Below are 27,399 nucleotides of genomic sequence, written 5' to 3'. Positions count from 1 at the left end.
GTGTCAGTACTAAGCAGTTACATGAGGAACATTATGGTTACTAGACTCCCCCCATTATCAAGTCCCCACCACATACCCCATAAGAGTCATTGTCCTTCAGCCCAGTAATATGCTGTTGAATCACTAGTGGTGTTTGTGTTATACTCTGCACTGCGTACTCCCCTCCCCGCCCACATTATGTGTGCTACTCCAATCCTCAGTTTTCCCTGCTACCCTCCCTAACCACCCATCCTCCGCAGTCAGTTTCCCTTTGGTAACCGTCACTCCATTCTTAGGTTTGGTGAGGCAGCTTCTGTCTTGTCTTTCAGTTTTTTCTTTGTTCTAAGTCTACATAGGAGAGTGAAATCATTTGATGCATTTTGCTCTCTGTCTGGCTAATCTCACTGAGCATTATACGCTCTAGCTTCACCCATGTTGTTATAAATCGTAGCATTTGTTTTCTTCTTATGGCTTAGTAATATTCCATTGCATGTATCTACCACATCTTCTTTATCAATTAGTCTAATTATGGACACATCAGTTCTTTCCATTTCTTTTCTACACTAAATAGTGCTGTGATAAATATAGGAATGCATATGTCTTTTTCAAACTGGGTTGCTGCAGTGTTTACTCATTTATTTATTTATGTATTTATTCATTCATTCATTTATTTATTTATTTATTTAGGTATCTGTAAGGTACACATACATGACGCTAATTATGTTTACTCGACTCCCCATCACGACGTTCCCCCCACATACCCCATTGCCATCAATGTTCATCAGCGTAGTATGAAGCTTTTCAATCACTACTTGTCTTCTCTGTGTTGTACAACCATCGCCATGCCACCCAACAGTATACACGCTAATCATAATGCCCCCTTTCCTCCCCGCCCCTTATCTCTCCATTCCCGCCCATACACCCCAGTCCCTTTCCCTTTGGTAACTGCAAGTCCATTCCTGGGTTTTGTGATCCTGCTGCTATTTTTCTCTTTTTGTTTTTTCTCTGTTCTTTTACGCCCCAGATGAGAGAAATTATTTGATACTCATCCTTCTCTGCCTGGCTTATTTTACTGAGCATAGTAGTCTCTAGCTCCATCCATCTTCTTATGGCTGAATAATATTCTATTGTGTATATGTTCCATGTGTTGTTTATCTGTTCATCTCCAAATGGACACTTACCTATTTATTTTTATCTTATTTATATATTTATTTATTCATTTTTGTATCATTTATCTACAATTACATGAGTAACAGTATGTTTACTAGACTCCCCAATCACCGAGTTGCTCCGGTATTTCCCGTTGCAGTCATTGTCCATCAACGTAGTAAGATATTGGAGAATCACTACTTGTGTCTTCTGTGTTCTACAGCTGTCCCCGTGCCAAACCCACATTATACATGTTAATAATGATGTCTTCTTTCTCCCCAACCCTTATCCCTACATTGCAACCCATTCACAAAAGGGCAGTCCATTTCCCTGTTTTAACTATGAGTCCATTCTTCGGTTCTCTGAGTCTGCTGCTGGTTTCCTCCTTAAGGGCTTTCTCTGTTCTTATACTCCCCAGATGTCTGAAATCATTAGATAGTTGTGTTTCTCCACCTGGCTTATTTCACTGAATATAATACCCTCTAGCTCCATCCATGCTCTTGGAAATGGTATGATACGTTTTCTCGTCATGGCTCAATAATACTCCACTGTGTATATGTTGAACATCTTCTTTGTCTATTCAGCTCCTTATGAACACTTAGCTTGGCTATTGTGAATAGTGCTCTGATAAACATACGGGGGCATAGGTCTTATCCAAACTGGGTTGCTGCAGTCCTTTTTTGAAATTATGTATTTATTTACATATTGTTATCATTGATTTATTTTCTGTTTTTACTTTATGTATATTTTGGTATCGTCAATCTACTATTCCATGAAGAACACAGTGGTTTCTAGACTCCCCCCATGACCATGTTTCCTCCATGACCAAGTTCCCCCCAGATACCCCATTGCACTCACTGTCCAGCGTGCAAGATGCCGTGGAATGACTACTAGTCTTGTCTGTGCTGTACAGCCTTCCCTGTGCCCCTCCCCCTACGCACATTATACCTGCTAAACAATGCATCCTTTCTTTCCCTTCCCTTATCCCTCCATTCCCACCCTTCCAACCCAGTCCCTTTTCCTTTGGTTACTGTTAGTCCATTCTTGGGTTTTGTAAGGCTGCTGCCCTTTTGCTCCTTCAGTTTTTTTCTTTGTTCTTGTAGTCCACAAATGAGAGGTATCATTTGATATATATGTATATATGTGTGTGTGTATATATATATGTATATATACACATATATGTATATGTAAGACAGAACCACTAATATTTGCTCAGATGATGCAGCTTGCAAAAGCTCGTCAGTGCCCACCTTCAGGGGGTGAACTTTGCAAGAAGAGCACTGTTGCCTGGAGATTCCATGACATCACAGTGGTGCCTCTTTCCTAGGGACAGATTTCTTTATAGTGATTGGAGCAGGTTTCCACTTCAGAGCCTGGTCCCCTGGCTGGGGTTATGATTTCGGTGAGGTGGTCGCTGACCACCTTGACAGCATGAGGAATATGGAAAGCATATCCCAGGTGCTGTGTGTTTCTTTTAATTTTGGTGTCAGTACTAAACAGTTACATGAGGTACATTATGGTTACTAGACTCCCGCCATTGGCAAGGCACCACCACATACCCCATGAGTGTCACTGTCTTTCAGCCAAGTAATATGCTGTAGAATCTCAGCTGCTCTTTGTGTTATACTGCCATCCTCGTGCTCCTCTCCCCACCCACATTATGTGTGCTAATCGTGGTGCCCAGTTTTCACCCTTATCCCTCCCTTTCATGTATATGTGTGTTTGTATATATATATATATACACACATACATATACCCATATATATATGTTGGCCAGAACCAGTAATGTTTGCTTAGATGACGCAGCTTGCCATAGCTGGGCACTCCCCACCATCTGTGAGTGGACTTTGCAAGAGCCGCACTGTTGCCTGGAGACCTCATGACATCACAATGGTGCCTATTACCTAAGGACAGAGTATCTATGGTGATTGGAGCAGGTTCCCTCTTCAGAGCTTGGTGCCCTATCGTTGGGTATGATTTCAGTGAGGTGCGTGCCGGCCACCTTGACAGCATCAGGAATATGGAAACCATATCCCAGGTACTGTGTGTTTCTTTTAATTTTGGCATCAATACTAAACACTTACATGAGGAACATTATGGTTACTAGACTCTTCCCATTATCCAGTCCCCACCACATACCCTATGAGAGTCACTGTCTTTCATCCCAGTAATATGCTGTAGAATCACAACTGGTCTTTGTGTCATACTGCCTACTGCACACTCCCCTCCCTACCCACATTTTGTGTGCTACTCCAATGCTCAGTTTTCCCTCCTACCCGTCCTTACCACCCATCCTCCACAGTCACTTTCCCTTTGGTAACTGTTACACCATTCTTAGGTTTGTCGAGACTGCTTCTGTCTTGTCCTTCAGTTTTTACTGTGTTTTAAGACCCCACAGGAGAGTGAAATCATTTCATACATTTCTCTCTCTCTGTCTGCTAATCTCACTGAGCATAATACGCTCTAGGTTCATCCGTGTTTTTGTAAATGGTAGCATTTGTTTTCTACTTGTGGCTTAATAATATTCCGTTGCATGGATGTACCACATCTTCTTTATCCATGAGTCTAATTCTGGACACATTGGTTCTTTCCATTTCTTTTCTACACTAAATAGTGCTGTGATAAATATAGGGGTGCGTATGTCTTTTTCAAACAGGGTTGCTGCATTCTTTATTTGTTTATTTATTTTGGTATCTTTGAGCTACAAATGCAAAAGCAAATTATGTTTACTAGACTGCCCATCACCACGTTCACGCCACATACCCCATTGCCGTCAACGTTCATCAGTGTACTATGAAGCTGTTCTGTCAGTACTTGTCTTCTCTGTGTTGTACAACCATCACCATGCCGCCCAGTATTATACATGCTAATCATAATGCCCCCTGTCTTCCCTGCCCTTTGTCTCTCCATCCCCGCCATTACACCCCAGTCCCTTTCCCTTTTGTAACTATAAGTGCATTCTTGGGTTTTGTGAGTCTACTACTGTTTTCCTTTTTCGGTTTATTCTCTGTTTTTATACTCCCCATATCAGTGAAATCATTTGGTACTCTTCTTCACTGCCTGGCTAATTTTACTGAGCATAATACTCTACCTCCTCCATCCATGTTGTTGGAAATGGTAGTGTTTACTTTGTCCTTATGGCTGAGTAATATTCTATTGTGTATGTGTACCACATTTTATCTATTCATCTCCTGATACGGACACTTAACTTGGCATTTGTGAATAGTGCTGTTAAAAACAATGTGGTGCATAGGTCTCTTCCAAACTGGGTTGCTGCAGTTGTTTCTTTTTACTTATTTATTCTATATTTTGGTATCACTAATTTGTTTTCTTTTTTCACTTGTTTATTTATTTTTTTTATTATTAATATATTCCACGAGGAACACCATGGTTACTAGACTCTCCCCATCACCGTGTGTCCACCAGATAACCCTTTGCCCTCACAGTCCAACAGCGTGTTAAGATGCTGTGAATGACTACTAGTCTTCTCTGTGTTGAACAGCCTTCTCTGTGCCCTGCCCCACACATTATACATGCTAAGCAATGGCCACATTGTTTCACCTTCTCTTATCCCTCCATTCCCACCCGTCCACCCCAGTCCCTAACACTTTGGTTACTGTTAGTCCATTCTTGTGTTCTGTGAGGCTGCTGCTCTTTTGCTCCTTCAGTTTATTCTTTGTTGTTGTAGTCCTCAGATGAGAGAAATCTTTGATATGTGTATATCTATATGTATATGTATGTATATATGCACGTGTGTGTATATATATATACATATATGCATTCATATATGTAGGCTAGAACCACTACTATTTGCTAAGATGATGCATCTTGCCACGGCTGGGAAGTGCCTACCATCGGGGGGTGGGCTTTGCAAGAGAAGCACTGTTGCCTGAAGATTCCATGACATCACGACATTCCATGCCATCACAGTGGTGCCTCTTTCCTAGGGACAGAGTGTCCATGGTGATTGGAGCAGGTTCCCTGTTCACAGCTTGGTGCCCTAGCCGGGGGTTTGATTTCAGTGAAGTCTGCGCCGACCGCCTTGACAGCATCAGGAACCTAGGAACGATATCCAAGATACTGTGTGTTTCCTTTAATTTTGGTGTCAGTACTAAACAGTTACATGAGAAACATTGCGGTTACTAGACTCCCCGCATTATCAACTCCCCACCACATACCCCATGAGAGTCACTGTCTTTCCTCCCAGTCATATGCTCTAGTGTCTCTAATGGTCTTTGTGTTTTACTGCCTTCCCTGTGCTCCCCTCCCAGCCCACATTATGTGTGCTACTTGTAATGCCCAGTTTTTCCGCCTTATCCATCCCTTCCCAACCATCCTCCACAGTCACTTTCCCTTTAGTAACCGTTAGTCTATTCTTAGCTTTGGCAAGGCTGCTTCTGTCTTGTTCCTTCAGTTTTTTCTTTGATGTGATACTCCACAGGAGAGTGAAATCATTTGGTGCATTTCTCTCACTGGCTAATGTCCCTGAGCATAATACCCCCTAGCTTCATCCATGTTGTTGTAAATTGCAGGATTTGTATTCTCCTGATGGCTTAATAATATCACATGGTGTATATGTTCCACATCTTCTTTATCCCTGTGTCTAATTATGGACACATCGGTTCTTTCCATTTCTTTTCTTCTCTAAATAGTGCTGTGATAAACATAGTGGTGCATATGTCTTTTTCAACTGGGTTGCACCCTTTTTTTTCCTATTTATTCATTTATTATTTATTGGTTTCTACATAGGTATGTCTATATATATATATATATATATATATATATACATATATTTTTGGTATTATTTATCTACTTTTCCACGATTAATATTATGGTTACTAAACTCCCCCCATAACCAAATTTCCCCCAGATACCCCATTGCCCTCAGTGTCCATGAGTGTGGGAAGATGCTGTGTCATTACTACTAGTCTTACTTGTGTTTTGCAGTCTTCCCGGTGCCGCACCCCCAACGTTATACACACTAAAAATTGCTCCCTTCCTTTCCCCTTCTTTTATCCCTGGGAAGGCTGGGAATGGAAGGATAAGAGAAGGGGAAAGAAAGGGGGACATTTTTAGTGTGTATAATGTGGTGCGGGCGGGGGGGCACAGATTTCCCAGCCTTCCACCCCAGTCCCTTTCCGTTTGTTTACTGTTAGTCCATTCTTGGGTACTGTTATCCTGCTGTGCCTATGCTCATTCAGTTTTTTCTTTCTTCTTGTGGTCCACAGATGAGAGATATCATTTGATATATATATATATATATACGTGTATATGTATGTATATATACACATATATGTATATGTAGGCCAGATCCACTAATGTTTGGTAAGGTGATACAGCTTGAACAGCTGTGCAGTGCCCGCCATCTGGGGCTGGACTTTACAGGAGCAGCACGGTTGCCTGGAGATACTGTGACATCACAGCAGTGGTGCCTCTCTCCTAGGGACAGAGTGTGTATGGTGATTGCAGCAGATTCCCACTTCGGAGCTTGGTGCCGTAGCCTTGGGTATGAGTTTGGTGAGGTGCGCGCTGACCACGTTGACAGAATCAGGAATATGGAAACCCTATCGAAGGTACTGTGTGTTTCTTTTAAGATGGTGTCAGTGCTAATCACTTACATCAAGAACATTATGGTTACTAGACACCCCCAGTATCAAGTCCCCACCACAGATCCCATGAGAGAGTCGCTGTCTTTCAGCCCAGGAATATACTGTAGAATCTCTACAGGTCTTTGTGTTTTTCTACCTTCCCTGTACTCCCCTGCCAGCCCACATTAGGGGCGCTACTCATCATGTCCAATTTTCCCCCTTTTCCTTCCTTCCCACCCATCCCCCACTGTCACTTTCCCTTTTGTGACGATCAGTCCATTCTTTGGTTTCGCAAGGGTGCTTCTGTCTTGTTCATTCAGTTTTTTCTTTCTTCTAATACTTCACAGGAGAGGGAAATCATTTTGATGCATTTCTCTCTCTGGGTAATCTCACTGAGCATAATAACCTCTAACTTCATCCATGTTGTTGTAAATGATAGCATTTGTGTTCTTTTTTTGGGTAAGTAATGTTCCATTGCGTACATGTATGGCATCTTCTTTATCCATTAGCCTAATTATGGGCACAATGGTTCTCTCCATTTCTTTTCTACTCTAAATAGTGCTGTGATAAACATAGGGGTGCATGTGTCTTTTTCTTACTTGTTTGTCGCCTTCTGTTTTTTTCTTATTCATTGATTGATTGATCGGTATATGAACACACATACATATTTTTTCTTGGTGTCATTAATCTACTCTTACATGAGAAAATTTATGTTTACTAGACTCCCAGTCACCAAGCTTCGCCCAGTTACTCCATTGCAGTCATTGTCCATTAATGTTGTATGATGCTGTAGAATCACTACTTGTCTCCGTTGTGTTGTACAGCCCTCCCTGTCCCAAACCCACATTATACATTCTAATCATAATGCCTGCTTTCTCCATCACCCTTTTCCCTGCATTTCAAACAGTCCACCCCAGTTCTTTTCAGTTTTGTAACTACCAGTACATTCTTGTGTTCTGTGAGTCTGCTGAAGTTTTTCTCCTTCAGGTTTTTCTCTCTTCTTATACTCCCCAGACAATTGAAATAATTTGATACTCATGTTTGTCTGGCTGGCTTATTTCACTGAGCATTATACCTTTTAGCCCCATGCATGTTGTTGAAAGCGGTACAATTTTTCTTCTTCTTCTGTCTGAATAATGTTCTATTGTGTATATGTACCCCATTTTGTTTAACTATTCATCTCCTGATGGACACATAAGTTGGCTATTGCGAATAGTGCAGTGATAAACATAGGGGTGCATAGGTCTTTTCCAAACTGGGTTGCTGCATTCTTTTTTTTTTTGTACTCATTTATTCTTTATTATGGTATCATTAGTTTTTTTCTATTTTTATTTTTATGTATATTTTGTTATCATTAATCTACTATTCCACGGAGAACATTATGGTTACTACACCCACCCCCCTTGACCAATCTCGTCCCGGATACTCCATTGCACTCACTGTCCATCAGCGTGTTAAGATACTGTGGAATGACTACTAGTCTTCTCTGTGCTATACAGCCTACCCTGTCCTCCCCCATATTACACATGCTAAACAATGTCCCCTTTCTTTCCCCTTCCCTTATCCCTCCATTCCCACCCTTCCATCCCAGTCCCTTTTCCTTTGATTACTGTTAGTCCATTCTTGGATTCTGTGCGGCTGCAGCCCTTTTGCTCCTTCAGTTTTTCCTTTGTTGTTTTAGTCCCCAGATGGGTGAAATCTTTCATATATATGTGTGTGTCTGTGTGTGTGTGTATATATATATATATATATATATGCACACACACACATACATATACCCATATATATATGTTGGCCAGAACCACTAATGTTTGTTTAGATGATGCAGCTTGCCATGGCTGGGCAGTCCCCACCTTCTGTGAGTGGACTTTGCAAGAGCCGCACTGTTGCCTGGTGATCCCATGATATCACAATGGTGCCTATTACCTAGTGACAGAGTATCTATGGTGATTGGAGTAGGTTCCCTCTTCAGAGCTTGGTGCCCTACCGTTGGGTATGTCTGATAGGGAGCAACGGGGTTGTCTTTCTGCATGGAAGGCGTAGTTGGAAATATGAAGGGGCACGGCGGCCAGCAGTGGGCGCTGTAGTGATGTGCATAAGAAACAATTGGTGGTGTTGAGGGCGTGGTTGAGAAAGATGGTGGTGTCTTGAATGAGCTGTAACCAAGAGTAGGAGAACTGGAAGAGGGGCGGGGATAAGAAGATGAAGAGTTGCTGTCAAGAGTTTGGATAATGACTTTTTTGGAATGTCCGATATCTGATGCAACTTGAGAGATCTGGGAATGAGAGGGAACATACTTTCAAGAGATATGAAGGTTACCGTGCAGGTTCGAGGACCCCTCATAGTAAACTGAGGCTGTGACTCCGGCGGCCCATCAAGAGTCCCAGGGATCTGGAATTGATAAGGAGAATGAGCTGTTGGGATATTTTATGAAATGGTTGGAGGTGTAATACTGTGGGTACTGGGAGTTACCCATATAGTGAATGGCGCAAGACCAGTAGGGACATCCCCCGTAGGTGTCTGGCCATCGCCTGCAACAGGCTTGTTTTTGGTCATAGAGGAAGCAGAGGTAGGGAGAATAAAGGCAGCTGCTAGTGAACACTTCGGTGGAGGGAGGAGAGTGGAGGTATAAAGGCTCGGAGCAGCGTTTCAGAGGGCAGTCTGATGTGGCAATGAGGGCGGTAATTTTTGTTTGATGCTGTGTGTAAGTCTGTCTGACTTTGAATTGCCATACAAAGGAGGCTGGGTTGGCGGGGAAGACAATAGGAATGAGGAAAAAAGCGAGAGAGCAGTAAAGGAGGAAATAGTCATGATTCGGGTATGGATGGCAAAGGGGGTGAATGGGATTTTGGAGGAAAGAGGACAGTAAGGTCAGGAGTCTGGAGGGAGGGAGAGTCTGTAAACTTTTGTAGGTGAAGAAATCTTTTAGGTGATGTGGGGACAGAATGGTAAGGGGCTCCGTGAATGTCAGTTTATGAGCTTCCTTCTGCGAGAGCTGTTCAGTGGCTAATGCCCATAGGCAGGGGGCCCATCCCCGAACTGTGGGGTCTAATTGCTTGGAGAGATAAGCTACTGGGGCAAAGGATGGACGATAATACTGGCCTAGGACTCCTAGAGCTTGACTGGACCTCTCATGAATGTATAATGAGAAGGGCTTCAACAAATCAGGAAGATGGAGAGCTGGGGCTTCCACAAGGGCTTGACGGAGCTTAATGAAGGAGTGTCGGGGTGAGGATGATAATGGTTCTTCAGGGGGGCCCTTGCTGAGGTCGTATAGGGGTCTTGCCAACAGGGAGAAGTTAGGGATCCATGCGCTAAAATACCCAGCCAGGCCTAGAAAGGAAAGGATTTCTGTCTTGGTTTTGGGAACGGGCAGGTCAGAGAGGAGCCATTTTTTGTCTAAGGTAATGTACTTTCTTTGTTGAGATAGGAGGAATCTGAAGTAAGTGACAGAAGGGGAAGAGATTTGAGCTTTGACGGGGGATACCCGGTAACTACTGGAAGCTAGAAGGTTAAGTAGGGAGGCAGTGTCAAGTTGAGACTGTTCCCACGAGGGACTGCAGAGTAGAAGATCGTCCACGTATTGTAATAAGGTGGACTCGGAGTGATCATGATGAAACTGTTTGAGGTCCTGAGCTAGGACCTTTCCAAAAATATGGGGAGTATCTCAGAAGACTTGTGGCAAAACTGTCCAAGTGAGATGTTCAGAATGTCTTGTGTATGCGTCCGTCCAGGTGAAGGCGAAAAAATCATGGGAGGAGGGGTCCAGAGGGATAGAAAAAATGCATCCTTGAGATCTAGAACTGAGAAGTGGGATGCTGAGGCAGGGATCTGCGATAAAAGGGTGTATGGATTTGGAACTAAGGGATGGACAGGGACAACGGCCATGTTGATGAGGCAAAGGTCTTGGACAAGGCGGAAAGATCCATTGGTTTTTTTTTTAACAGCTAATATGGGGGTATTAAATGGGGAGTGAGTGGGTCTGAGGTAAGTTTTGTTTAAGAGATCTTGAATGATGGGTTGGAGGCTTATGAATGCTGAAGTTGTTAGGGGGTATTGGGCCTGACAGATATAATGAGAGGGGTCACGAAGGCAGAGGAGGTGAGATGGGGGAGGATATGGTGGGGGAGGAAGGGAGAAGGGCTGTTGTAGGAGAAGGGGGAGTGGATGGGGGGCTTCGGGGGGGGGGGAGGCGGCGGTGAGTGCTGTGGTGGTGGAGGAGGGGGAAGGGGCTGTTGTAGGAGAGGAGGGGGAAGGGGGTGGGCGAGAGGCTTCTGCGGGAGAGATGGCTTGCAGGCTAGGAGAACTTGGGGGGAGGTGGGGGGAGGAGGAGGCCACAGCTGCGAAGGGGGTGGGAGGAGGAGGTGGGGGAAGGGAGTGAATGGGAGGCTTCTGCGGGGGAGACGGCTTGCAGGCTAGGAGAACTTGGGGGGAGGCGGAGGCAGTGGTGGCAAGGGGGGTGGGAGGAAGAGGGGGGAGTGAACGGGAGGCTTCTGCGGGGAGATGGCTGGCAGGCTAGGAGAACTTGGGGGGAGGCGGGGGAAGGAGGAGGCGGAAAGCTTCGATATAGGGAATCTCCTTCCATTATTTCAGGTGCTGGCAGTAGTTAAAGAGATTGCGAGTGATGTTAGGATCAAGAGTTCCCCCTGCGGGCCATTGGTTGTTATTGTCTAGGGGGTATGTTGGCCAATCTTGGGAGCAGTATTTACGGAGAAATTTTGGTTTTATATCAGGTGTCAGGGAGAGGGTAGCTAGATACTTGAGCAGGCATTCAAGAGGTGAATCTTTAGGGAGGGAGGAGGAGGCTCCCATGGCTAAAGGACAGAGAAGGAGACAAACAGGGGAAGATGAACAGAGATCCTTGGACGGGGAGCAGACCGCAAGGAGACAAAGGGCGTCTCCGATGATCCCTGGTGGTCTGCGGAAACTTGTATACGAGTCGGAATTTCTTAGGAAGTGTGGGTGTCACCCAGACTTCTCTAAGAAGGCAGAGTGCTGGAGTCACGAGGTACCTAGTACTAGGAATTTTTGGCGGAAGGAACGGAAGGAGGAGGGGGGCGGAATGGAGCATTCCTATCCGCAAAGAAGTCACCTCGTTTATGGCTGCTGGAGGAGGGGCCTGAGGGTCCGACACAGCAGTGAAGGCCTAAGGCGGGGAGAGCAAAGGAGTCACCTCGTTTATGACTGTTGGAGGAGGGGCCTGAGGGTCGGCTGCAGCCATGAAGGCCTAAGGCGGGGAGAGCAAAGGAGTCACCAGGTATTTACCCATTGATATGGAGATGAACTTCTCTCAACCCCTGAGGAATGATGCAAATGAACTAAAGCCATACTTCTCTCCACTCTTGAGTGCCTGTTGATATGCAAATGTACTAAAGCCAGGTGAGATATTCTGGAAATATTACAATTTTACCCACAGGCCACCCTTCCAGAAATCTCACCTTACAATTTACTCATTCCCCCTCTTCCAACCAAACTAATGACATACAATAAAATCATGATAATCCTCAAGCCAGAGGACTCATCCTATACAGATTAAGTAAATGTACTTTACAGCACAATCCTTTACCAAGCACAAAATATGTTTCTCCACTTGTTTACTCATTGCTAACAGCCATGCTAGATTGCTCACAAAACTTTTACCAAACATTAGTCAAAGTCAATCCTCTCTTTAAGATTTTTTTTCTTGACAACAGCAATACGATCATGATAATTCTCCAGACAGAGGATTCAGCAAGGTTCAAAGTCCCATGCAGATTAAGTCCAAAGTTTGTCCATTCCAGCCATCACGTGGCAGCTGCAGTCAGGGTACACATCCAGGACACAAGGACTGTAGAAGTAAATTGTGGGGGGCCACTTTGCTGTTTCTCCAGGACACATGAGGACAGCTTCCAGGCCTTTTCCCCAAAGTGCCAGAAGAGCCAGCCATTGCTGGTCCATGCGTCGAAATGCCAGGGCCATGTCCACTTGATTCCTAATTGCTGCACCCATCCTTGCAATGCACATCTAATAAAGTAGGTACCTTACTCGCTCTCAATCACTGGCGACGGGCCATAGGCTGCAAAGAGATGCTTTAGGTCCTTCTTGGTGGTTTGCTGATCTGCACAATGTGCAGGGCACTTCTTCCAGGCTCAGCTGACTTCTTCAAAGGTCAATGGCAAGCCCCACCAATGGGCAACAAGCCCATATTGTCTTTGTCCCTGTGTGCAGCAAACGCTGATGTAGCTATTGGCCCACATCAGTGGCAGGCTTTCCTTCTAGCCAGCACACCTGGGGCAATGCATCTGCTTCATCATTCCCTGGGGATGCCAAAAGCAAATGGCCAGTCACATGATATACAGTAGATGTCTGTGCCACACCACTCCATGGCCTTTGGGTCCAGTCTCTCAGTTATCCCTTGATGGGATAGGTGTTTATTATCTTGGTCGGAGCTTTTCTGGCAATGGGCTCTGGGGTACATAGCAGCCAGTTGCTTCTCTAGCAAGATGTACTGGACCTCTGCTCCTTTCCACAGTTGTGACCAGGCTCCAGTCGGCAGCAGAAGCAGCAGCAGTAGCCTTAGGCTCGGGCAATGGGCTGGGGTCGGCGCTTCCATGACCACACGAGTGTAGACACACTTCCCTTGGTGCGAGCGCCACTTCTTCCCATCATTTCTAGGGGCAGCCCTTCCAAAGGTCCTACCCATTGTAACAGATATTGGGTTCAGAGGAATCCTGCTAACTGCACCAAATGTTAAGTCCAGGGAGAGGACATACAAGGGCAAAATGCCTCTAAAAACTGAAATCAGTCAAAGGGAGAAATAAAGTTTAAAACCCATTTATTGCTTACAAACTGTAGTCCAGGCCCTTCTCTCTTTCCTGCTGCAGCAGAAACAAAACTGCCGACGCCCCCTTCACCTCTCAGGTACAATAAGCCCTCTGTTGCCCAGGTAATTACCCACTAATATGTAGATTAACTTCTCTCCACCCCTGGGGAATGATGCAAATGCACTGAAGCTGTTGGTGCCCTCCCTGCCTCTGTCCTGCAGATAAGGGAGGGGACATGATGAGATATCAAAGATCTGAAAGGGCCAGCCAGAGGACTCAAGGCATAACAGTGCAAGAGTAATGCCGAAAAGGCACTCCTCATATTTATTGAGCAAATGAACCCAAACATCCAAAGAATTCTGAGTAGGGGTTTCAACACATGACCAACACACAATCATTATCTGACCTTGAGTCCAGCCCTAGGGCGTGATGCTCCTCAAAGACACCAAAACCATGTGAGGGTGGTCATGAGTTGTAGGAACTGTTTTGTCTTTACTCATTCTGTTACTGATCATGCATCAGGAGTTGTAGGAGAAACAATCAGGTCATACGTATTTGTACATATGATCCCTATATCACTTGATTTATGTCTTAAACCCATTAATCCCACAAAAGCCATACTTCTCTCCACCCTTGAACACCTGTTGATATGCAGATGAACTAAAGCCAGGTGAGATATTCTGGAAATATTAAAATTTTACCCACAACATCATTTAAAATTTATCTTTATCTTTAATTGCCAAGAAAAGGACCTGGTTAGGTTATGAATCAGTAATACAAGCTCCTGATGCTGTTCTTTATCACTGTAAGGGACATTTCTTAAAAATTATGTTTGTGATTATTTAAATCCAAGGATTGAGAAGAAGATGAGGAGTGTCCTTTGCAGATATTATACTCCCGTTGGAAATAAAGATGTAAATAACACTGACATTGGCATTCAGATAGTAAGGATTTTGGGGTTCAAAATGAGTCATAAGTCAAAGATAACTTGGCTAAGTTCAGTGCAGCCCAACCCAAAGAATGCTTTCATTCCTTTTTTTATTGAAATAAAGTTGACATACAGTCATATTTCTTTCAGATGTACAACAAAGTGATTCTATAATTATATGTATTACTGGATGCTGACCACCATAAGTGTAGTTACCCTCTGTTACCAAACCAAGATATTACAATAGTATTGGTTGTATTCTTAATCTTATCTTCTTAAGAATGATAAAGTGGTTGAGTCAATGGGCTCAACACCCTTTCTGCTAATCAACATTAGAAGAAATCCAGTCAGGGATACACTAAGACTAAGACAGGAGTGTATATGTGTACATGTAGGCAGGAGAAGTTACTAAAAATGGTGAGTTCTGAACACAGTCTTGAGCTACTGAAGTTAGTGTTATTTTCTTTCATTTAGTCAATCATATTTTTTAGTTTGTAGCACCTTAAAGGCACTATTCTAAGTTCTGAAGACACATTGGTGATTAAGACAAACAGTCCCTCACTCATGACACTTAAATTCTCTCCCACTTGGAAACACATCCCAAGACAGACTCAAGATTTATCCTCTGGCTTTTCATGGGAGACACATTATGTGGACCTGAGGATCAAAGCCATAGTCCTAAGTCATCATTACTGTTTCATCCACTGTAGGCCACATATATCCCAAGGTAAAACAAGCCCCAAGTAGAAGTCTTCAACCCTGGAGCCAAGGCAGTGGTGGTGGAAGGCAAGGATTGGGTGAAGGGTGCAAATTCCTTTTTTTTTCTTTAATTCCATGCATCAAATACATACAACTTTCCCTTTAATTTAAGGGTCTGATAGTAGAGAGGGCTTAATTTGAGCATGGGCTTTGAGAATTTTGGAATAGGCCTTTTATGAACCACTGCAATTGGCTTAGGAGCCATCCCGACTCAGTCTGGCAATAGGAGTGGCAATTATTTACTCCTTAAGGACTTGCAGGTAAAAAGTTTTCCCAATGCAGATCCAGCTTGCTTTGAGTGAAGACTTTCTTTTTCATCAAATTTCAGTGAGTTTATTGCACATGTATTTGTTAGTACCTGTTTTGGGACAGGCTCTGTTCTGGTTTCTGAGCATATGGTGTTGAAGCAGAAAGACAGTCATGAGACTTATGGTAACTAAATAAAGATAGGATTAAACAAGTAAATTTAAAATTTATTATTTGATCCCAGCAATGCCATTGGCTCTGAAGGGTGCTGAGTGTGTAAGTGATAAAGCAAACTGACTTGTTCTGGGGATCAGGAAAGCCCTCTTATTTGGCTAGAAATAGGTGAATAGGAATTGGCAGGGAAAAAAGGAGGACAGTTTTAGGCAGAAATAAGAGAGTGAGGAAAGAGTGGCAGATGTGTGTGTGAAGAATGGAATAACAGAAAAACACATTTGTTTAAAGCCTGGACCGTGAGGAAGACAGTGCTGCCAGATGAGGAAGGAGATAGGCAGGCCTCATAGTACTATGGACCTCAAAGACGAGGGTGAGGAGTTCAGAAAGTCTGTTAACAGAGACAAGAAGCATTTTAAGCTGGCCATGAGTAAGATTAGATTAGCATTCTTTGAAGATCACTGCAACTGCCACATGGAAGTGGTTTGAAGGGAAGCTGATGTGAAGTACAAGAACTGTCAGGGAAATAGTACAATTGTTCAGCAAGGAATGATGAGGGCTGGGATTCAGGTGGTGTGAATAGGTATAAATTTTAAACACCCTTCCTTGCAAAGAATTCTAGGATAGGTCAGCCATCTAAATTTTCCCCACAGAACTTTCTGCTCTACCAGAGGGCAACAACATGGGTTCACACTGGGGCTGGTGTGTCAGCTGCATTCATGGTACAGCATAACTGTACGTGTATGCTATCAAACACAGGTCCTTTTGCAGAATCAAGATATGCAACAGAGCTAATGCCCATTTTATGGAACTTGGACACAAGAGTATTGTTTCAGGTGACCAGAGCAGCTTCCAGCTATTGCAGATTTGTGTTTAGGATAGTTTGGTCATAGCTCTGATTTATTGGATGTTGAGCCCTTAATCGGGATGCTCTTCCAAAAATGGCATTTTTCCTGTGGGGAATATGATTACCTTCATGACAGTCTGATTTATGGACAACTTTTCAGGAATACCCATTGATTCTAGTGGTCAGCACCAACCCTGTTCTAGGTCAACTGTGTGCTAGATATAGGGTATACAAAGATGTCTTCAAGAAGGAGTTCACAACCCAAGAAGGTCAGGCTCATTTCTAGCTGGAAAAACCCAAACTTATACTCCATCTAACCAGATTTCTTAATGATCACTGCCATCATGTTTTCTCACACCACCCCTTTCAGCTGGCCCTTTATCCTGTCCAGACTGACATCATCCGTAGTCACAATTCCATAGAGATCCAGGCCAAAGGGCCAGAAAGCAAAAACAAAGGAAACCATTTATTCATGGATTGCATTCTAATATCTTCCTAGGCCATGGTTTATGTATCCAAGTATTTTCCACAAAAGACCTAGTATCTCAGAAATATGCCAAAGCAAAGCTTTTTTTAACTGTTTATTTCCATAAAAAAATTCTCAGACTTGAAAGTGCGGCCCTTCATTAATAAAATGTGATACTTATTAACTCCCTGATGTAATGAAAAATGCAGTGTTTGGAGATGGGAGCATGTGTGCAGATTATTTATCACTGAAGTAGCTTCCAAAGCTGGATTTCCAAGCATGAGCCATATAAATAGAAGCTCAGAAAACCTCTTGTGAGTGACCTGGCCTTTTTGCTATCACCTCTCCTGAGCTAACAAGATAAATACTTTGCTTCTTTTAGAGGAAACACTTCAAAGGCAAAAATAGCTCTTCCAAGAAATCATTTCTAAAAGCTACTGCCTTTGAGGAGGCTACACATGGCTCTCTAATGAAGCAATAGCTTACTGTTTTTCTTCCTCTTGCTAAACTATTTCCTCTTGCTTGTTCTTTTATGTTTTTTTTTAATTTGTTTATTTTTCTGAGGCTTTGGTGAACACAGCTAGAGCATAAAACTCTTCAAAGTCCACTATATCTACCAGGAAACTGACTCTGTGATTTTGTGAAGAAGCAACCAGAAGTACTGTGAGCAGTGGTCCCGACTGGCTCCAGAGAGATGTTGTTTAGAGGTTTCCTGCACAGAACCCAGCTGTGTTCTAGTCCCTGACTTTTGTGAGTTTACTCTGACAAAAGTGTAGCCTCATGCATCAGAAATGGCATCAATACCCTAAAACCTTGTTTATCCTCATGTGTATGTAAGTGGATGTATGATGAGAAAGACAGAGAGAGACAGATATCCAGGTAATAGTGGTTCCCACAGTAATTGGTAGTAATAAAAATGTTAATATTAATAATAATAGTAGTCATATTAATAACAATGAGTAATAAAACTATAATGCATTGAGTACTTGCTTGTACAGATAATGAACTAAAGTGTTGATATTTATTATCTACCTCAATCCTCGTAACTCCAGAAGATTGATTATATTAGTCAGAATAAGCAGGTGAAACAGCAATAATAAATTAACTCTAAAATCAGTGGTTAACAAAGGTTAAGATTTATTCCTTACTTGTATCTGTTGTGATTTCCTTGGCCATTATACTCCAACAGTGGTAAAGTGATCTGAGTAGTTTCCTCCTGCCATTCTCCATCCCTTAAGTTCTTTGGTCATCTACCTGTGTAGATGGAAACAAGTATGAAGAACACATATGTCCTCTTGTCAGTATCAGACCAGAATTGGCATGTTTTAATTCCCCTCACAAACTATCGACTAGAAACAATCCCATGACCCACACAAACTGCAAACGAGGGGAGCATATGCACTACTTTGTGAGCACCACTGTCTTGTCCATTTGATAACACTATTATCATCATTTAACAGACAGAGAATGAGAGACTTTGAGAGGTTAAGTGTCTCAAAAATAGTAAGAGTCAGGGCCAAGGTTGGACCGAGATCAGGGATGCTGAACCTTGTTCATATTCTTTCAGGATAATTAGACTCACTCATTCATTCATCCCACAAACATTTGACAAGCATCCATTATATACAAAGAACTGTGCTGGGCTCTGACAACACCACAGTGAGTAAGTCAGATGAGGTTCAAGGTAAATACGTGTGGGGCTAAAACATACATATTTTCTTTCTATTCAAAAGACATTTCTTGAGCATTTCCTGGGTAGTTGTACAAGACACTATATTGAGGAGATCATAATAAAATCAAATGTAGATCCTGGCCTGAAGACTTGATGATCTATTAAGGTAAACTGGATATCAAAACTCTGTATACTCAACATTGATATCATGCTTTGCTTGATCATAAGGAGGAACATACCAATTACTGTGGGAACCAATAGCAGGCAGAAGACTAGAAGTGTTTTCATGGTACAGATGTAATAAAACAGGGTAACGGGAAGTGTTTGTTCAAACAGAGGTAGCAAGATCTCCATGCATGTGGAAGAGAAATGTATGTATAGACCAGTGTGAATAGGGTCTGAGCTAAAAAGCTAGACATCAGGCGACATGGACAAAGCAGTTCAGCAAATGGTCAGGACTCTGCTGTCATGAAATAATATGTGAATACTAGCTTGGCTTATTCCTTACTGTGTGGCCTTGGACAAGCCCATTAACACTCTGAGTTTCAATTTCTCATTATATTAAAATAGGGATAAATTTAGAACCACCTCATAGGATTGCTGAGAATATTAAATCAGATAATGTTTCTAAAGTCTGGCATGTAGAAATCCAATTCTGTGCCATGCCTAATGCCTTATACTCAGGTGGACTGACTCACAAGGGTCATTATGGTCATTTTCCAATCCACTGTGCTACATCCAGAATGTCCATTTCCTTCAAAAGCCCCACATTTGTATTGAGTGAATCACAGAATGTGCTCTTGGCTTGGGGTGGGAAGTTTCGGTGATGGCTAGTCAGGTAAGTTCTGTAGTTCTGTCTTTCAAGATTCTCTTTGCTAAGACTGATTAAAAGCTATGATTCTTACATTCTTGTTTTGAATGGCTCAAAGGTAACATTGATCTCTTTAGGATGGTTGTGGTAGGGATGCTTCCCTTAGAAACTAAACTGTCAGAGATGGAGGAGCCAATGTGGCTTTTTAGAGAAATTTTGACTCAAGGGATATTCTTAAATTCTTTTGAATTAAGTACTTCACTAGTTGTTTTCCCAACTAGAAAGAGCCTCTAGCTTGTAAGCAAAAAAGCATTAAATACTGTATTAGTTATTACAGAGACCCTTCATGTTTTTAACTAGAAGAAATGATTAATATTTATTCCTTGCCTCAGGATTATGATGTTCATCAGATCCTGGGTCTTGAGGGAAAACTGCCCCATCACTTGGCAATGGTAACACTCGTTACTGTTAATGGACTTGCAGGGAAGCACACTCCCTCTCAAACTGCCTCAATCTATTCTGGAACTGGAGCCACTACTGTGAGTTTTAGCTACTCAGCAGAGCAGGGAAAGCCTAACTTTTCAGAAAAGTATTTTAAGCACTTTCTGCTAGCTTCCTTGTTAGGTAAGGTATCAAGGTAATTTAAGTCCCTTTTGTGATCTAAAGCCTCTGCTTGCTGGCTTATTGCTTTTTAATACTTTAATACTAGTGGCTTCTGGTTTTATAATACTTTATATTTATTTTACAGACTTCTAGATTTGCTGAGATGACTCAACTAAAGAAGTGCAAACTGATTAGCAACATATGACGGAAGGGGAGCTTCCTCCTTGTCTCCTGCCTTAACGTTCTCAAGAATGTTCAGAAGCCTGGGTAGCTCAGCATCCCTGACCTCCCCTCTGCTTTTGGTAAAGGCACAGATTTTGGACTCAGCAGAATTCAGAACAGACTCTGTGTGGTGCCACACTCATGGGTGAGCACATGGTATGTGCTTCTGAAGCCTCTACTGAATGAGTGAATGTCCACAGGACATACTCAGGAAACTGGAAGAAAGCATTTTGTGGATAATTCTCAATTCACCAGGTACGCCATTGTTTTACCCAATGCTTTGCAGTAGTTCCATCTTTAACCAGGGTACTTTTTTTTGCAGCTGTTATAAACAAATATAAATTCTGCTTGTGAATATAACCTATGAAATTACTTATATGAGATGTGAGAGATAGCTATATATCTAAAATGTACAACTATCTATTTCTTTATCTATACATATTCCCATAACCATATTTGGGGTTCCTCAAATGAAATCAGGCGTATGTAACCATTTCTGGCCAGCTAGCTTACAGAGATGATAACAAAAGAAATGGGACAATGGATGGAATGGGACTTTGAATAAATCTCTTCAAGATATAAGGAATTATTGAGACTGAAAGAGGATAGTTGTTTTTTCAGGTGACAGAGGGTAGTATTTTGCCAGGTGACAGAGGGTAGTGTTTTGCCATGCCTGATGGAACGCTTTCAAGTGAAATGTTTTCATTTCCATCAGCACATTTTAGTGCTGTATATTAAAGTAGGACGTGTGTGGTTATATGCATAATTAAAAGGTAATAAAAAAGCTACTTCACAGTATTCTAATTCAGAATGTGACAGATGAGAACTTAATTGTTCACTCTGTGATGGTTGCACTCACTGTCCACTTAACAGAAGGTGACTCACGTGGAGACTTTCTCATCAGGGCCTTGAAGGGCTTCTGTTATAATCTCCATTCTCTTGTTTCTAATGCTGCTGCTGTTCCAAGGTGGTGACAATCCATTTAAGTGTCAAGGAGAAATTAGAATCCTTTCACAGTGCTGGATTGTACTGCTGGCCCCTTGAGCCGAGCACAGTCCATCTAATTGCATGTCCTTATTGAGTTCCTCGGGATGTATGTGGCACTGATTTTAAAGACTGAAGGGGAGGAGGACTGAGAAGCCTACAGTCTGGCTAGACTGATAAGCCTTTCACACAGAGGCAATTAAGGAACAAGATAGTACATGCATGGTTTAACAGCTTCCAAAATGTATTGTTTGTGCATCTACTGTGCATTTATTCTAATCTTACTTGTATTAACTGTGTCAATATCTGTTACTGCCACTTGTGTGTAAATTCTTGAGGGGAAAGAACAATTACATATGTCATGTCACTCTCAATAAAAGTCCTTCAGTGGGATTTCTTTCTTAGGTCATGACAGAGTTTGGGCACCAAACTCACTGTCCTATGACAAACAATTAGGGCTGTGGAAAATGGATCAAAAAACTGTTTACAGGCATTGGTAAATAGTGTAAGATTATGACTTGAGATAGAAAAGAGAAAAATGAGGTGAGACCTATATTCCTTTTTGCCTGGAGTAATTTTCTGAATTGTGCAGAGAGGGGAAATCCAAGCAGAATCAATGTGGTCATACTGAGTTGATTGAATTTCAAAGAGAATTAAACAACTGAAATTTTCAGAGAAGAGAACCATAGAAGAGGAAGTTACACAAAGAAAGAGCTCAAGATTGCATGGGGCTTTCCTGAGTCTTTGGTGAATAGTGATTTATGTATGTCATGAAATTGGGCTAAGAGCAACTATCAATAAACTCTAAACTGAACTTTGAATTCCTGAGACTTTTGAATTCCTGGGAGATGACTGAATGAGTCAGAGTAATGAGTCTTTATTGAATACTCATTCTGTAGAGCCCCCAGAAGAGTCAAAGCAGTCCTAGGGTAAAGGCCATTCTAGATGTTCACCAACAAAACCAACCATGAAAAGATCAAACTGATCTACAAGAAATGTCAAAACCAATATTAGTACTCTTTAAAGGATAATAACAAAATCCAGGCATTCACCAATGTGATTTTCACAATACTTGTATCTAATCAGAAATTACTAGAAGTGCAAAGAATCAGTGTAACCTATAAACACAAGAAAAAAATTAATCAACAGAAACAAGTTTAGAAATGACAGAGATGCTGGACTTAGGAGACAAGAGAGAAGGCCAGAAAAAAATACCCCATAATATTGACCCAAAGCCCCAGCTGCTGCCCTCTGGACCCACCTCTCTGCTTGCACTGAGACTGTGTTTCTTAGGGCTTCTCTAAGCCAATGACTGAACATGGCAGAGGATTTAAGGTAAGCCCATTCCCCCAATGGGAGATATTGAAGATTTGCTTATCTGTCTGGTTGAACTCTTCTTGGTACTACTCAGCTGTCTAAGATTTTTCTACCCCATCCCCTTCCTCCCCTCTCTCTATGATAGTTGTCAGATCTGCCCCATGGTTTGAAGTCTCTCTCTGCCTTTTCATGCCTTCTCCCCTTTATCCTTCATAGGCATTTTCACCAATAAATGCCTTTTATTTCTATTCCTGTGTCAATATTTGCTTTTTGGAAGACTTCAGCTAAAAATGTCAAAGGACAGAGCTTCAAAATTCATGAAGAAAAACATGACAGAAATGAAAAAGAAATGCATATGGCAGAATATATATTCTTTTAAAGTATACATAAAATATTTACCAAGTCCAATCATATATCGGTCCATTGAGTGAGTCTTAATACATTTGTAAGGCTCAAAATTATATAACATATTCACCCTTGATTCAGTAAAATTAAATTACAAGTCAATAATAAAAGGATAATTGAAAAACCTCCATGTACTTGAAAATTAAATGATTAAAATAATTATAAGTAACCAATGAGTCAAACAGGAATTTTAAAGCAGAGTTGGAAAATATTTTGCATTGAATAATTAATACAACATATAAATATTTTGGAATCCAGGTAAAATAGAGTTAATGGGAAATGTATAGCTTTAGAAGAAAGGAAGTATTAAAAATCAATTATCTAAATTTCCCTTTCAAGAAGCTAAAAAAGGAGTGGATTGAACAAAAAGCACAAAGAATAAAGGAAATAATACATATAAAACCAGAAATCAATTAAACAGAAAACAGAGAAATAATATAAAATATCCATAATGCCAAATACCATTTGTTGTTGAAAAAACAGTAAAATTAGTAAAACTCTAGTTAGACTGATCAAAAGAGAGAAAGAAAAGACACAAATTATCAGTATGAAGACTAAAAGAAGAGATATCACTGTAGAACCTCCTGACATCAAATTATATTAAGGAAATATTGCAAAACATTTTATCAGTAAATTATAAAATTTTTAATGGAAAAAATTACTTGAACAATACAAATTAGCTAAAAGGCTCAAAAATGAATATAAAATATGAATATATCTGTATTTATTAACTAATATAAATTTAAACCTCATTAAAGAAATTCCAGGACGAGAAGGTTTCATTGTTGGATTCTCTATATTTAAGGAAGAAATACTACCCATCCTACACAAACTGTTTCAGGGAATAGAGGAGGAAAGGGCACTTTTATTTTTTTATTATTTATTTTTTATTAATGTATTATTGATATACACTCTTATGAAGGTGTCACATGAAAAAACAATGGGGTTACTACATTTACCCATATCATCAAGTCCCCACCCATATCCCATTGCAGTCACTGTGCATCAGTGTAGTAAGATGCCACAGATTCACTATTTGACTTCTCTGTGCTACACTGTCTTCCCCGTGAACCCCCACACCATGTGTACCAAACATAAAACCCCTCAATCCCCTTCTTCCTCCCTCCCTACCTACCCTCCCACACACCTCCCCTTTGATAACCTCTAGTCCCTTCATAGAGACTGTGAGTCTGCTGGTGTTTTGTTCCTTCAGTTTTGCTTCATTGTTATACTCCACAAATGAGGGGAATCATTTTGTACTTGTCTTTCTCCACCTGGCTGATTTCACTGAGCACAATACCTTCTAGCTCCATCCATGTTCTTGCAAATGGTAGGATTTCTTTCTTTCTTATGGCTGAATAATATTCCATTGTCTGTATGTACCACATCTTCTTTATCCATTCATCTACTGATGGACACTTAGGTTGCTTCCATTTCTTGGCTATTGTAAATAGTGCTGCAATAAACATAGGGGTGCATGTGTCTTTTTGAATCTGAGAACTTGTACTCTTTGGGTAAACTGCACGGAGTGGGATTCCCGGGTCATATGGTATTTCTATTTTTTGTTTTTTGAGGAACCTCCATACTGCTTTCCACAATGGTTGAACTAATTTACATTCCCACCAGCAGTGAAGGAGGGTTCCCCTTTCTCCACATCCTCACCAGCATTTATTGTTCTTAGTCTTATCGATGCTGGCCATCTTTACTGATGTGAGGTGATATATCATTGTGGTTTTAATTTGCATTTCCCTGATCATTAGTGATGTGGAGCATCTTTTCATGTGTCTGTTGGCCATCTGAATTTCTTCTTTGGAGAATTGTCTCTTCATATCCTCCACCCATGTTTTAATCAGATTATTTACTTTTTGGATGTTGAGGCATATGAGTTCTTTATATATTCTGGATGTTAACCCCTTGTCAGATGCGTCATTTACAAATACATTCTCAGAGAAGCACTTTTCTTTTATAAGCCTAGCATTGCGCCATTATAAGAATCAGAAAAAAATTTACGCATTATGGACAAAAATCCCCTAATGAAATATTAGCAAGTCAAACTGGGCAATATATAAAATGGTTAACCCATTGTGAAAAAGGAGGGGTTACACCAGGATGCAACTTTGGTTTGTCATTTGAAAATCAATCAGTGTAGTTCACCATATTAACAGAATAAAAGGGGAAAACTGGTAAGGTTTTCTCAGTAGATGCAGAAAAACTATTTGACAAGATCTAATACCTATTAATGATATTAAGCACAAAATAATTTCATCAAAGTATGGGTAGAAGAGTATTTCCTCTACCTGTGAAATACATTTGTAATAAATCTACAGCTGACATACCTGATGGTAAAAGATTGAGCATTTCCCCCATGACATCAGAAAGCAAGGATGTCTGCTTTCACTTCTGTTCAGTATCTTTTTTTAGGTTCTAACTAGTGCCATGAGACAAGAAAAAAAAATAAAAGCATACAGTTTGGAATTGAATAAGTATCCTTATTTATAGAAATAATAAATTTAGCAGTGTTACAGAGTAAAAGATCAAACTACAAAAATCAATTACAATTCTATATACCAACACTGGAAGATCTGAAGTGAAATTAAAATTTGCCTTTACAGTAACATAATAAGATAAACATTTGGAGGTAAATGCATCAAAATATGTGTAAGACCAGTACACCCCAGATTTAAGAATATCTAAGTACATGAGAAGGTTTGTGAATTCAAATATTTCGTTTCTTTTAAAGCACCAATGCTATCCAGTTTGGTTTAGATTCAATGCAGTTCCAAGCAAAACACCTGCAGGTGTTTTATAAGGACTGACAAGCTGATCCTGAAAATTATATGGGAATGCACAGCTAAAATAATTTTGAAAAGGAATAATAAAGGTAATTTTGAAAAGGAATAATAAAGGTAGAGGACTTAGACTACCTGATTTCAAGGCTCACCCTGCAACTAAAGTAGCAAGACAATGTGGTATTTATGTAAGGACAGACATATAGATCAATGGAACAGATTAATTAGCTCAAAAATAGACCCACACATATATTATCAATTGATTTTCAATAAAGTTGCTAAGATATTTTAGTGGGGAAAGTGTTGTGCTTTTAACAAATGGTGCTGGGAAAACTGGATGTACATATGATAAACAAATGAATCTCCTTCACATCATATAGAAAAATCATCTTAAAATGGATCATAGACCTAAATTAAGAGCTAAAACTATAAACTTTTGGAGGATAACACCAGAAGAACTCTTTTCAGCCCTGGGATTGGCAAAGATTTATTAGAATGCAAAAAGCTCTGGTCATAAAAGAAAACATGATAATTTGACTTTAAAACTAAGACTTATGTTCTTCAAAGCTATCATTTAGAAAATGAAAATACACCACAGATGGTGTCTTAGTCTGTTTGAGTTGCTATAACTATATCACAGACTATGTATCTTTTAAGGAACAGAAATTTATCACTCACAGTTCTAGATGCTGGAAAGAACAAGATCGAGGTGCCACCACGGTAATGTTTTGTTGAGAGATCTCTTACCGGTTCATACCTAGCAGCTTCACACTGTATCCTCATATGGTAAAAGGCTCTGGGGAATCTTTCTGGAGCCTCTCTTACAAGACACTAATCTCACTGATGAAGGCTGCACCCTCATGAAGTAAGCACCTCCCAAAGGCTCTACTTCCTAATACCAGCATCTTGGGGAGCAGGACTTTAACACAGGAATTCTAGGGGACACAAACATTTAGACCATAGCAAATAGAGAAATTATTTTTGCAAAACATGTATCTGAAAAAGAAAGAACTACTTCCAGAATATTTAAGAACTAGTATAACTCAATAAAAAGACAAAACATCTCAACAAAAATAGGCAAAGAATGGGAACAGACATTTCATAAAATAAGATAAATGCCCAAAAGCACCATGAAAAATGTTCAAGATTATTATTCATCAAAGAAATTAGTTTAAAACCACAGGAGATACCTCTACACATCCACTAGAATGGCTATAATTAAAATGACTTATTTTCACCAAGCTATTCATACTTCTTCAAAGAGTCCTTCTTTGAACTCAAATCCAGACTATTTTCCCTCACAGTCCTTTGTAATTCCCTTCTTAGCACCTAAAATAATTCTGTAATACATATTAAAATGAATATTAAGTGATAGTCTTCTCCTTTAGAGTAAAGTGCCCTGAAGGTCAGGCTACCACTTTGGCCCCCATTCCGTATCTGGAAACCTCTACAGTGGCTGACATTTAAGAGAGTCTCAATAAATACTCAAGATGAATGAATGAATGAAAAGCCTAAAGTGACACAGAGACTTATAGAACAAATACTTATAAATGCATGTATTAATGAAAATTAAATAAGGGCTCCTGTTATATTCTCATTTGTTTACTCATTTTATAAACTCCCTACCCAGGCCAGTGATTTAGAATAATCTCATATGTTC

At 40.9% G+C, this 27,399-nt stretch overlaps 1 long non-coding RNA gene across 1 annotated transcript; it reads right to left on the bottom strand.

Moving 5' to 3' along the window:
* Positions 1–2,972: 2,972 nt before the first annotated feature.
* LOC140847593 (uncharacterized) lies at positions 2,973–26,808 on the bottom strand. Its single transcript, XR_012127637.1, has 4 exons — positions 25,287–26,808; positions 24,251–24,406; positions 18,085–18,190; positions 2,973–5,187 (listed from the first exon to the last, which is right to left on the bottom strand). It is a non-coding gene; the product is annotated as an uncharacterized lncRNA (long non-coding RNA).
* Positions 26,809–27,399: the final 591 nt, after the last annotated feature.

This window comes from Manis javanica, unplaced genomic scaffold (assembly GCF_040802235.1).
Source record: "Manis javanica isolate MJ-LG unplaced genomic scaffold, MJ_LKY HiC_scaffold_23, whole genome shotgun sequence".
Taxonomy (NCBI): domain Eukaryota; kingdom Metazoa; phylum Chordata; class Mammalia; order Pholidota; family Manidae; genus Manis; species Manis javanica.
Note: the sequence above shows the minus strand (reverse complement) of the source record. Positions and strands in the feature narration are given on the sequence as shown.